This window comes from Arachis duranensis, chromosome 4, assembly GCF_000817695.3.
Source record: "Arachis duranensis cultivar V14167 chromosome 4, aradu.V14167.gnm2.J7QH, whole genome shotgun sequence".
NCBI classification, from domain to species: domain Eukaryota; kingdom Viridiplantae; phylum Streptophyta; class Magnoliopsida; order Fabales; family Fabaceae; genus Arachis; species Arachis duranensis.
The window spans coordinates 79,899,914-79,914,071 of NC_029775.3; the positions used below are offsets into that span (position 1 = coordinate 79,899,914).

Sequence of the window (14,158 nt, forward strand, 5' to 3'; positions counted from 1 at the left end):
TCTTTTTCAAAAATCAAATCTTTTTCATTTTTCTTTTATGATTTTCAAAAATTTAAAATTATTTTTCAAAATCTTTTTCTTATCATTATTTCAAAATTGATTTTCAAATCTTTTTCAACTAACTAATTGACTTTTTGTTTGTTTCTTATCTTTTTCAAAACCACCTAACTACTTTTCTCTCTCTAATTTTCGAAAATCATCTCCCTCTTTTTCAAAATTCTTTTAATTAACTAACTATTTCAAATTCTAATTTTGAATTTATTCCTTCTCTTAGTTTTCGAATTTTAACTTTAATTTAAAATAAAAACAAAAATATTTTTCTTTTATTTTAAGTTAATTTTCGAAAATCCCTCTCTCTCATCTCTTTCTATTTATTCATTCATTTACTAACACTACTCTTCATCTCAAGAATTCGAACTCACTCTTCCCCCTTGTGTTTGGATTCTTACTTTTTCCCTATTCTATTCCTTTCTTCTTCTACTAACATAAAGGAATCTCTCTACTGTGGTAAAGAGGATCCCTATTATTATTATTTTCTGTTCACTTCTTTTTCATATGAGCAAGAGCAGGGACAAGAATATTCTTGTTGAAGTAGACCATGAACCTGAAAGGACTCTGAAGAGGAAACCAAGAGAAGCTAAATTACAACAATACAGAGACAGAGCTAGAACATGGTTGGACTCACAATCTAAAGATAGCCTAGACTCTTGGGATAAGCTGGTCACGGCCATCTTGGCTAAGTTCTTTCATCCTCAAAAGCTGAGCAAGCTTAGAGTGGATGTTCAGACCTTCAAGCAAAAAGATGGTGAATTCATCTATGAAGCTTGGGAAAGATACAAGCAGATGACCAAAAGGTGTCCTTCTGACATGCTTTCAGAGTGGACCATTTTGGATATATTCTATTATAGTCTATCTGAGTTCTATAAGATGTCACTGGACCATTTTGCAGGTGGATCCATTCACCTAAAGAAAACGCCTGCAGAAGCTCAAGAACTTATTGACATGGTTACAAATAACCAATTCATGTACACTTTTGAGAGGAATTCTGTGAATAATGGGATGCCTCAGAGGAAGGGAGTTCTTGAGATTGATGCTCTGAATGCCATATTGGCTCAGAACAAAATGTTGACTTAGCAAGTCAACATGATTTCTCAAAGTCTGAAGGGATGGCAAAATGCATCCAACAGTACTAAAGAGGCATCTTCTGAAGAAGAAGCCTATGATCCTGAGAACCCTGCAATGGCAGAGGTAAATTACATGGGTGAACCTTATGGAAACACCTATAATTTCTCATGGAAAAATCATCCAAATTTCTCATGGAAGGATCAACAGAAGCCTCAACAAGGCTTTAATAATGGTGGAAGAAATAGGCTTAACAATAGCAAGCCTTTTCCATCATCTTCTCAGCAACAGATAGAGAATTCTGAGCAGAGCTCCTCTAGCTTAGCAAATATAGTCTCTGATCTGTCTAAGTCCACTTTAAGTTTCATGAGTGAAACAAGGTCCTCCATCAGATATTTGGAGGCACAGTGGACCAGCTGAGTAAGAAAATCATTGAAACTCCTCTTAGTACTCTCCGAAGCAATACTGAAGAGAATCCAAAAAGAGAGTGCAAGGCCATTGATATAATTAAAATGGCTGAACCTAGAGAGGAAGGGGAGGATGTGAATCCCAATGAGGAATACCTCATGGGACATCTCCCAAATAAGAATGATTTCCCTATTGAGGACCTAAAGGAATCTGAGGCTCATATAGAGACCATAGAGATTCCTTTAAACCTCCTTCTACCATTCATGAGCTCTGAAAACTATTCTTCCTCTGAAGAGGATGAAGACGTAACTGGAGAGCAAGTTGCTCAATATCTATGAGCTATCATGAAGCTAAATGCCAAGTTGTTTGGTAATGAGACTTGGGAAGATGCACCTCCCTTGCTCCTTAGTAAACTAGATACATGGGTTCAGCAAAGTTTACCTCAAAAGAAACAAGATCCTGGTAAATTCCTAATACAATACCATAGGCACCATGATCTTTGAGAAGGCTCTGTGTGACCTGGGGTCAGGTATAAATCTTATGCCACTCTCTGTAATGGAGAAGCTAGGAATCTTTGAGGTATAAGATGCTACTTTCTCATTACAGATAGCAGACAAGTCTGTAAGACAAGCTTATAGATTGGTAGAGGACGTGTTAGTGAAGGTTAAAGGCCTTTACATCCCTGCTAATTTCATAATCTTAGACACTAGGAAGGAGGAGGATGAATGCATCATCCTTAGAAGACCCTTCCTAGCCACAACAGAAGCTGTGATTGATGTTGACAGAGGAGAGCTAGTCCTTCAATTGAATGGGTACTACCTGGTATTTAAAGCTCAAGGATCTTCCTCTGTAACCATGGAGAGGAAGCATGAAAAGCTTCTCTCACAGAGCCCCCACAATCAAACTCTAAGTTTGGTGTTGGGAGGCTACACCCAAACTCTAAGTTTGGCGTTGAGAAACCCCCACATCTAAACTCTAATTTTGGTGTTGGGAGTCCACAACATTGACCTGATCACCTGTGAAGCTCCATGAGAGCTCACTGTCAAGCTATTGACATTAAAGAAGCGCTTATTGGGAGGCAACCCAATTTTTATTTATTTATATTTTTATTATTCTTTTATGTTTTATTAGGTTGATGATCATGTGGAGTCACAAAACAAATACAAAAATTAAAAACAAAATCAAAAATAGCAGAGGAAACAGCACACCCTGGAGGAAGAGCTTACTGGCATTTAAACGCCAGTAAGGAGCATCTGGCTGGCGTTCAATGCCAGAACAGAGCATGAATCTGGCGTTGAACGCCAGAAACAAGCAACAGTCTGGCGTTCAAATGCCATGATTGCACCCTGAGGAAAGCTGGCGTTAAACGCCAGAAACAAGCATGGAACTGGCGTTTAACGCCAGAAACATGCTGCAGATTGGCGTTGAACGCCCAAAACAAGCAAGGAGCTGGCGTTTAATGCCAAAAACAAGCATCAATCTGGCATTGAACGCTAAGATTGCATGCAGAGGGCATTTTACACGCCTCATTGGTGCAGGGATGATAATCCTTGACACCTCAGGATCTGTGGACCCCACAAGATCATCTCAGGATCTGTGGACCCCACAGGATCCCTACCTACCTCAATTTACCTTCTCTCTGCTTCACCAATCACCTCAATCTCTCTTCCCCATCACCTCTTCACCACTCACATCCATCCACTCTTCCCCATAAACCCCACCTACCTTCAAATTTAAAATCCTTTTCCCACCCAAACCCACCCAAATGACCGAACCTACTACCCTCTCCCTCCACTATATAAACCCCTATATCCTTCTTTATTTTCACACATCACAACCCTCTCTTCTCCCCCTTGGCCGAAACACAAACCTCTCTCCCTCTCCTTCATATCTTCTTCTTCTTCTTCTATTCTTTCTTTTCTTTGCTCGAGGACGAGCAACATTCTAAGTTTGGTATGATAAAAGCATTACTTTTTTTTTTCATAACCATCTATGGCACCTAAGGCCGGAGAAACCTCTAGTAAGAGGAAAGGGAAGATAAAAGCTTCCACCTCCGAGTCATAGAAGATGGAGAGATTCATCTCAAAGGTCTATCAAGACCACTTCTATGAAGTTGTTGCCAAGAAGAAGGTGATCCCTGAGGTCCCTTTCATGCTCAAGAAAAATGAGTATCCGGAGATCCGACATGAGATCCAAAAAAGAGGTTGGAAAGTTCTGACCAACCCCATTCAACAAGTTGGTATCTTAATGGTTTAAGAGTTCTATGCCAATGCATGGATCACTAGGAACCATGATCAAAGTATGAACCCGAATCCAAAGAATTATCTTACGATGGTTTGGGAGAAATGCTTAGATTTCAGTCCGGAGAATGTAAGGTTAGCGTTCAACTTGCCTATGATGCAAGAAGACGCACGCCCCTACACTAGAAGGGTCAACTTTGATCAAAGGTTGGACCAAGTCCTCATGGATATATGTGTGGAAGGAGCTCAATGGAAAAGAGTCTAAAAAGGCAAGCCGATTTAATTGAGAAGACTAGACCTTAAGCCTGTGGCTAGAGGATGGTTGGAGTTCATCCAACGCTCCATCATCCCCACTAGCAACTGATCCGAAGTTACTGTGGATCGGGCCATCATGATCCATAGCATTATGATTGGAGAGGAAGTAGAAGTTCATGAAGTCATCTCTCTTGAACTATAAAAAGTGGCCGAAAAGCCCTCCACCTTGGCAAGGCTAGCTTTTCCTCATTTTATTTGCCATCTATGCAACTCAGCTGGAGTTATCATAGAAGAAGACATCCCCATTGAAGAGGACAAGCCCATCACTAAGAAAAGGATGGAGCAAACAAGAGAGCCTACTCATAGATCTCAAGAGACGCATGAGGAAGCTCATCATCAAGAAATCCCTGAGATGCCTCAAGGGATGCACTTTCCTCCAAACAACTATTGGGAACAACTCAAAAGATCACTAAGGTGGACTCATTCCTTGTTCTTATTTCTCTGTTTTTCGATTTTTATGCTATATGTTTGTCTATGTTTGTGTCTTTCCTACATGATCATTAGTATTTAGTAACTATGTCTTAAGGCTATGAAAAATTCCATGAATCCTTCACCTCTCTCAAAAAGAAAAATGTTTCTAATACGAAAGAACAAGAAGTACATGAGTTTCGAAATTATCCTTGAAATTAGTTTAATTATATCGATGTGGTGACAATTCTTTTTGTTTTCTGAATGAATGCTTGAACGGTGCATATTTTTGATCTTGTTGTTTATGAATGTTAAAATTGTTGGCTCTTGAAAGAATGATGAACAAGAGAAATGTTATTGATAATCTGAAAAATCATGAAATTGATTCTTGAAGCAAGAAAAAGCAGTGAAAAAGCAAAAGCTTGCGAAAAAAAGAAGAAAAAGAAAAATCAAGCAGAAAAAGCCAACAGCCCTTAAAACCAAAAGGCAAGGGTAAAAAGGATCCAAGGCTTTGTGCATCAATGGATAGGAGGGCCCAAGGAAATAAATCTAGGCCTAAGTGGCTAAATCAAGCTGTCCCTAACCATGTGCTTGTGGTATGCAGGTCCAAGTGAAAAGCTTGAGAGCTCTGGACACCTCTAACTGGGGACTTTAGCAAAGCTAAGTCACAATCTGAAAAGGTTCAAGTATCAACATACTTAACTAGGAGAATCAATAACATCATCTGAACTCTGAGTTCCTATAGATGCCAATCATTCTAAACTTTAAGGGATAAAGTGAGATGCCAAAACTGTTCAGAAGCAAAACGTTACAAGTCCCGCTCATCTAGTTAGAACTAATATTCATTTATATTTTGAAATTTATAGTATATTCTCTTCCTTTTATCCTATTTGATTTTCAGTTGCTTGGGGACAAGCAACAATTTAAGTTTGGTGTTGTGATGAGCGGATAATTTATACGCTTTTTGGCATTGTTTTTAGGTAGTTTTTAGTAGGATCTAGCTACTTTTAGGGATTTTTCATTAGTTTTTATGCTAAATTCATATTTCTAGACTTTACTATGAGTTTGTGTGTTTTTCTGTGATTTCAAGTATTTTCTGGCTGAAATTGAGGGACCTGAGCAAAACCCTGATAGAAGGCTGACAAAGGACTGCTGATGCTGTTGGATTCTGACCTCCCTGCACTCGAAATTAATTTTCTGGAGCTACAGAACTCCAAATGGCGTGCTCTAATGGCGTTGGAAAGTAGACATCCAGAGCTTTCCAGCAAAATATAATAGTCCATACTTTGTTCGATTTTAGACGACGCAAACTGGTGTTCAACGCCAGTTCCATGCTGCATTCTGGAGTAAAACGCCAGAAATACGTCACAAACCAGAGTTAAACGCCAAAAATACGTTACAACTTGGCGTTTAACTCCAAGAGAAGCCTCTGCATGTGTAAAGCTCAAGCTAAGCCCAAGCACACACCAAAGTGGGCCCCGGAAGTGGATTTCTGCAGTTAGACTTATTTCTGTAAACCCTAGTAACTAGTCTAGTATAAATAGGACATTTTACTATTGTATTAGACATCTTTGGATTATTTTTGGATTACCTTATGATCCTTTGATCACGTTTATGGGGGCTGGCCATTCGACCATGCTTGGACCATCACTTATGTATTTTCAACGGTGGAGTTTCTACACACCATAGATTAAGGGTGTGGAGCTCTGCTGTACCTCGAGTTTTAATGCAATTACTACTATTTTCTATTCAGTTCAGCTTATTCTTGTTCTAAGATATTCGTTGCACTTCAACATAATGAATGTGATTATCCGTGACACTCGTCATCATTCTCACCTATGAACGCGTGACTGACAACCACTTCCGTTCTACCTTAGACCGAGCGTGTATCTCTTGGATTCCTTTATCAGAATCTTTGTGGTATGAGCTAGAACCCATTGGCAGCCATTCTTGAGAATTCGGAAAGTCTAAACCTTGTCTGTGGTATTCCGAGTAGGATTCAGGGATTGAATGACTGTGATGAGCTTCAAACTCGCGATTGTTGGGCGTAGTGACAGATGCAAAAGAATTAATAGATTCTATTCCGATATGATCGAGAACCGACAGATGATTATCCGTGCTGTGACAAAAGCATTTGGACCATTTTCACTGAGAGGATGGGAAGTAGCCATAGACAACGGTGATGCCCTACATACAGCTTGCCATGGAAATGAGTATGAAAGATTGAAGGAAGGTAGTAAGAAAGCAGAGATTCAACAGGGACAAAGCATCTCCATACACTTATCTGAAATTCCCACCAATGATTTACATAAGTATCTTTATCTTTATTTTATGCTTTATTTATTATTAATTTCGAAAACCTTTATAACCATTATAATCTGCCTAACTGAGATTTACAAGATGACCATAGCTTGCTTCATACCAACAATCTCCGTGGGATCGACCCTTACTCATGTAAGGTTTATTACATGGACGACCCAGTGCACTTGCTGGTTAGTTGTGTGAAGTTGTGACAAAGTGTGATTCACGTTGGAAAGCACTACCAAGTTTTTGGCGCCATTGTTGATGATCATAATTTTGTGCACCACTCACTTACCCAAATAGCCTACCCTCCATCAACCATTGTTAGCCAATTTTGAGCCTATTTAATCTCTTTTGTTCTTAATTTTAGCACATCACTACCCCTAAGTAAAAAATAATAAAATGTCCTTAATTTGGATCTTTGATTAGCTTAGGCTAGTGAATGTATGTATCATTTGGGTATGGGAGGAACATTGGTTGAAGTAGAAGTGTATTTTGTATTTTTTTTATGAAAATCATGGGATTTGGTACATATTCATGCACTAAATGTTTCAACCATATGCATTGTGTAACACCCTAATTACCCTAAGCCTTACCTCTAGCCATAAAGCAAAGGTTAATCAGAGGTTACGACAATCCTAAAGCTTTTAAAAATATATATATAGAAAGAAATAATAATTCTAGAAGCCCGATGAAGGATATAGCTCAAAAACAGGCTTTAAAAAGTGCAAGACATACTTACGAAGCTACTAACTTAAAGCACAAGATAAAGATATAATATATCCAAAGATAAGAGTATACTAGTATAAGAATCTAGCAACAACTCACGGGGTTTAAGCCGACTAGCTATATACAGACATACAGAAATCTGATAGTAAAAATAACTTCTACAAGTTTTTCTCTCGTAATGAGCCTCTAGGCAAAAGTAAAATACAAAAGATGAGAGATATAAACAAAAGAAATCAAAAGGCTTCCAAAATAGACTGAATATCCTCTGCTCTGTCACCACCAAAAGTAACTTACTGAGGTGGGTTGCGGCTTGCATCTGAAAATAACAACACAATATGGTATGAGAACCGGAGGTTCTCAGTATGGTAACTATTCATACCCTGGGTCGAGCTGTCCGATCTTGGATGTTCTACAGACAAAGCAACCGACCTCTTCAGGTCAGGACGATCCGACCTCTTCTCAGAGAGCTCGGCCAAGTCAACAGGAAAGCCCAAAGAAGGGCCCTAACAGAGGACCGCATGCCAAAGCCCAAGGCAGTCCAAACCCGCAGGGAGAAAGGTGGTTCCTTTGAAGATAAGATGAGCTCACTCAAAAGATAAAGATAAGATAAGATAACTAACTTATCTTATCTAAGAAGGTCACTCTACACTATTATAAATATGCTGGAGCACCCAGGTATAACTGATACTCTGATTCTACTCAATACCTGTTCAATACCCTTACTAACTTAAGCATCGGAGTCCCTTGTAGGTACCCCCTACCCTCTGGGGACGAAGAAATCAGCACCGCCACCAAGTCCAACAAATCAGACACAGCAACTCCGACCATTATAGAAGATCTCATCCGAGATCGACCTACAGTTTCAAGTAACCCTCGGAACATTGGCGCCGTTGCCGGGGAACCTAGAAGTCATCCCATCACCATGGCGGACGACCATGACAACGACCACACCTCAAATCTAGAGGAAAGAACGCCACATAAAAATGTGGACGTCACCCTAAAAGATACTTCCCAAATCAACAACAAGAAGAACTCCCCAAACAAGGGAGACATGGATGCATTTCAAGACCGGTTAAAACAACTTGAGGAAGAAGCCCTACGCCAACGAGAGGCCGAGAAGGACCTACAAAGGGAAATAAGGTGACGCCAGGAATTGGAGAACAAACTCCTAAAACTTGAAGCTGATGTCAAGACGAAAGCCAGCCGATCCACTCCCGAAGATAGCACCCGCAAGGAGCAAGACCCATTCCCCAAGGAGATCATGAAGACGAAAATCCCAAAGGACTTTAAACTCCCAGACATGACCTTATACGACGGCACTACAGATTCCGGCCATCATCTCAGCAACTTCAGAAGCAAAATGTATCTCACCGACGCCTCAGATGCAGTTCGTTACAAAGGCTTTCCAACTACTTTAACAAAAAAAACAATTAGATGGTTCGACAACCTCCCTCCTAGGTCCATCTCAAGTTTCGACGACATGGCTAAGAAATTCCTGGCCAGATTCTCCATCCAAAAGGACAAAGCTAAACATGCTCCGAGCTTACTGGGAATCAGACAAGGAAAGCGAGAAACCCTACGCAACTACATGGAAAGATTCAACAAGACATGCATGGATATACAGAACCTGCCAACAGAAGCCGCTATTATGGGCCTCATTAATGGCTTACGAGAAGGGCCCTTTAGTCAATCTATATCAAAAAAGTACCCCACATCTCTGAACGAGGTGCAGGAATAAGCGGAAAAATACATCAACACGGAGGAAAACTCCTGACTAGGAGAGACCTCGAAGGCTGGGTTCACCTCCCGGGATAAGGATAAAGATTCCAGAAAGAAGGAAGACCGACATGGAGAGAAAATTAAAAAATACCACAATTACACCCCTCTGCGGGTGTCTCTTATGGATGTATACAGAGACGTTTGCAACATGGAAAAAATACCACCAACTCGGCCACTCAAAGGCAAAAAAGGAGGAGGAAATCGGGCTGAATATTGTGAATACCATTGGATCCGCGGGCACTCCACCAATGAGTATTTCGATTTAAAAAATGTCATAAAATAGCTCATACGAGAAGGAAAGCTAGATCGATATCTGGCCACCCATGATGATGAACAAAGAAAAAGAAGAAGAGCAAAAGATGTCGAACCAATCGCGTGATCATCTCGAACACCAGAAAGACATGTCCACATGATACACGGTAGATTTACCGGGGGAAGAATCTCCAAATCATCTCGCAAAAGAGATCTCAAAGACGTATATCACGTCGCAGGAAAGGAGGAAGCACCCGACATCCCGACGATCACTTTTACAAAGGAAGACGCATCCGGCGTCGCATCAGGGCATGACGATCCCATGGTCATCACTATTATACTGGAAAACGCAAATCTTCACCGCATGCTGATAGACCAGGGGAGTTCTGCCGACATATTATTCAAAGCGGCTTTCGACAAACTCGGCCTAGAAGAAAAAGAACTTAGAGCGTATCCAGACAGCCTGTTCGGGCTAGGCAATACCTCAGTTCAACCGATGGGATACATCTCACTCCACACAACTTTCGGAAAAGGAAGTCAGTCAAGAACACTCAAAATAGATTACATCGTAATCGATGTAAGTTCATCCTACAATGCCCTAATAGGTTGGACAACATTAAATCAGCTCAACGCAATAGTCTCGACTCCGCATCTATGCATGAAGTTCCCAACTGCAGGAGGAACAACTACGATAAAAGCAGATCAGAGGATGGCGTGCCGCTGTTACAATGAAAGTATAAACCTCAGAGGCAGAGGAGAAGAATTCCACACAATTGAGCTCGGTGGAGTTCAGAGGCGGGAAGAGCTTCGCCCACAACCTGAAGGAGAAATAGAGAAAATCCATATCGGGGATACCCCGGACCAAACAACCAATATCGGCACACTCCTAAAAGGAGACATAAAAGAATCACTCATACAGTTTCTACGAGACAACGCCGACCTCATTGCATGGAAGGCCGCAGACATGCCAGGCATAGATCCCACGCTAATATGCCACAAGCTAGCGGTCTACCTAGGATCTCGGCCGGTACAACAAAGGCGTAGAAAGCTAGGACCAGAACGCTCTCAAGCTGTGGAAGAACAGGTACGAGCTCTACTGGAGGCAGGTTTCATAAGAGAAGTCAAATACCCGCTATGGCTTGCTAATGTCGTATTGGTAAAAAAGTCAAACGGGAAGTGGAGAATGTGTACTGACTATACTGATCTCAACAAAGCCTGCCCGAAAGATCCTTACCCGCTCCCAAACATCGACATTCTGGTAGATGCCTCCTCCAGATATAAATACCTTTCCTTCATGGATGCATACTCGGGATATAACCAAATCCCAATGTACCCACCCGACCAAGAAAAAACCTCATTCTTAACCCCAAAGGCAAATTACTGCTACATTGTCATGCCCTTCGATCTTAAAAACGCGGGAGCCACTTACCAAAGATTAATGAACAATATTTTTTCGAATCACATCGGAAAGGTCATGGAAGTCTACGTGGACGACATGCTAGTAAAGACGCAAAACGAAGAGATGTTATTATCCAATTTGACACAAGTATTCAACACCATAAGATGACATGGCATACGACTCAATCCCTCAAAATGCACCTTTGCAGTAGAAGCTGGTAAATTCTTGGGTTTTATGATCACACAGAGAGGAATCGAGGCAAACCCGAATAAGTGTAGGGCCATACTCGACATGAAAAGTCTGACTTGTGTCAAAGAGGTACAACAACTCAACGGGAGGTTGGCAGCCTTGTCCAGATTCCTGGCTGGATCAGCAATAAGATCTCTCCACTTCTACGCCACTCTAAGGAAGGGAAAGGAGTTTGAATAGACAGCGGAATGCGAGCAAGCCTTCCAAGACTTCAAAAGATTCCTGGGACGGCCACAGGAAGGAGAACCATTCATACTGTACCTCGCGGTGAGAAATCGGGTAATAGCCTCAGCACTGGTCCGAGAAAACAACAGCGGGCAACAACCCATATACTTTATCAGCAAAGCATTACAAGGATCCGAGCTGAACTACCAGAAAATAGAAAAGTTCGCCTACGCTCTCATACTAACATCACGACGACTTCGCCCATTCTTCCAGTCTCACACCATTAAAGTTCGGACCAACCAGTCCATAAAAGAGATCTTAGAGAAAATAGACTTGGCAGGCAGAATCTTGCAATGGGCAGTCGAGTTATTCAAATTCAATCTTCAATACGAAGCTTGGACGGCCATCAAATCTCAATATCTGGCCGACTATCATGCAGAATTCACAGACACACCAGAAATCCCCACAGAATGGAATCTATATGTGGATGGTTCCTCAAATAAAACGGGAAGTGGTGCGGGTGTAATAATTGAAAGCAACCAGGGAACCCAAATCGAACTTTCCCTCAAATTCAGGTTCCCTGCCTCAAACAATCAAGCAGAATATGATGTACTACTAGCTGGTTTGAAGCTGGCTAGGGAGGTTGGAGCTTAAAAAACTTATCATCTTCAGCAACTCACAGGTAGTTACTTCACAAATAGTAGAAAGCTACTAAGCCAAAGATCCCACTATGAAAAAATACTTGGACAAAACCAGGGAACAGCTCGGACAATTTGGAGAGTATGAGATTCGTCACATACCCCGAGAACAGAATGCCCGGGCCGATGCACTCTCAAAACTAGCCAGCACCAAACCAGGAGGCAACAATAGAAGCCTTATCCAAGAAATTATACATAATCCATCAATCTCAGAAGAAGAAAAAGTCCTAGCCATAACAGGTCGCGATCAGGGATGGATGACTCCCATAATTAACTACCTCAAAACAGAAGCTCTCCCCACAGATGAGAAAGAGGCAAAGAGGTTAAAACGGGAAGCACAATACTATACCATCATAAATAATACTCTATACAAAAGAGGAATTTTAATACCACTATTAAAATGTGTGCCGACTTCCAACATAAAAGATGTCCTAGAAGAAGTACACAGTGGCATTTATAGCAATCACCTCGGAGCACAGGCACTCGGCAAAAAGTACTTCGGGCAGAATTTTATTGGCCAACTCTACAAAAAGAGGCCACAGAATTTTTTAAGGACATGTTCACCATGTCAGAAACATGCCAACTTTAACACCGCCCCGCCAGAGGAACTCATCAGCGTGACTTCACCTTGGCCATTCGCAAAATAGGGACTCGATCTCCTCGAACCTTTTCTTCAAGGATCGGGACAAGTCAAATTACTCATAGTAGGAATAGACTACTTCATAAAATGGATCGAGGCAGAACCCCTAGCCAACACCACAGCTCAAAGAAGTCAGAAATTTCTATATAGAAACATCGTCACAAGGTTCGGAGTTCCATACTCCATCACTACAGACAATGGTACCCAGTTCACAGATGCAGGCTTCAGAAAATTAGCGGCCAACTTGAATATAAAACAACAATTCACCTCTGTTGAGCACCCCCAAGCCAATGGGCAAGCTGAAGCTGCTAACAAAGTTATATTAATATGGTTAAAATGGAGATTACAGGATGCAAAGGGAGCCTGGGCTGAAGAGTTCCCGCAAGTCTTATGGGCATATCAAACGACTCCACATTCCACGACAAAGGAGTCACCTTATGGAATGGAGGCAATGATCCCAGTGGAGGTCGAAGAAGGATCACCTAGAGTAATCCATTTTAGCAAAAAAGCCAATTCCCAACTTCAAAGGGAAGAGCTCGACTTACTTTCGGAAATCTGAGAAAGAGCTCGGATAAGGGAAGAGGTGTCGAAACAACGAATGGCCTCCAGATACAACCGAAAAGTAATACAGCGGGGCTTTGCTGAAGACGACCTCATCCTAATCCGAAACGACATAGGAACAACTCGACCTGGAGAAGGGAAGTTGGCAGCAAACTGGAAAGGACCCTTCCGAGTCATAAAGGTACTGGGAAAGGGCTACTACATGCTTTCTGAACTCGACGGGCGAGAGCTTCCTAGGTCATGGCACGCCTGCAACCTAAGAAGGTACTATAGCTAGGGATGATAAAAGATCTTGGACAAGGCGCACTCTTTTTCGTGAAAAATGTTTTTTAACGAGGCGCCCAGCTAAGACCTACAAATCACCCGACTTAGGAAATTAACCCCCGTGTATATTTGCATTCTCTTTTAATAAAATTTGTTCAAATTCTCTACAAACGCTCAAGTCGCATTATTCTGAAACATTCATTGCCCGATTATAAAGCTACAGATCGACAGAAAGTGAAAACCAAATTCACTATGCGATCACGATAAAGACCAAAGGTGAAAACAAATTCACCAAAAGATCGACAAAATGAAGGGATTCTACAAAATCAGCAAAGATGAAAACAGAATAATACAGGAAGTTATAGAAAGTGATCCATAGAAAGGACCTGACGAGGTCCTAATAAAATGGATTGCTATAAAATAACTTAAAGACTAGCCGACACAAAAAGTCAGACCAGCCACAACAACCCAAGTTATAAGTAAAGCTCTGGAAAGAGGTCTGGCCAACCCTATAAAAGAGGATTACTATAACTTCGAAGAGCCCAACATAATGAAGTCGGACTCCTACAAAAGTTACAAAGATAATCCCTGAAAGAGACCTGAACAAGGTCCAAGAAAGTGGATTATC

The 14,158-nt window shown here is 41.3% G+C and overlaps 1 non-coding gene across 1 annotated transcript; it reads right to left on the bottom strand.

Moving 5' to 3' along the window:
* Nucleotides 1-765: 765 nt before the first annotated feature.
* On the bottom strand, nt 766-873 carry LOC127747380 (small nucleolar RNA R71). The gene has a single exon (XR_008009179.1). It is a non-coding gene; the product is annotated as a small nucleolar RNA R71 (small nucleolar RNA).
* Between the last annotated feature and the right edge of the window lie 13,285 nt (nt 874-14,158).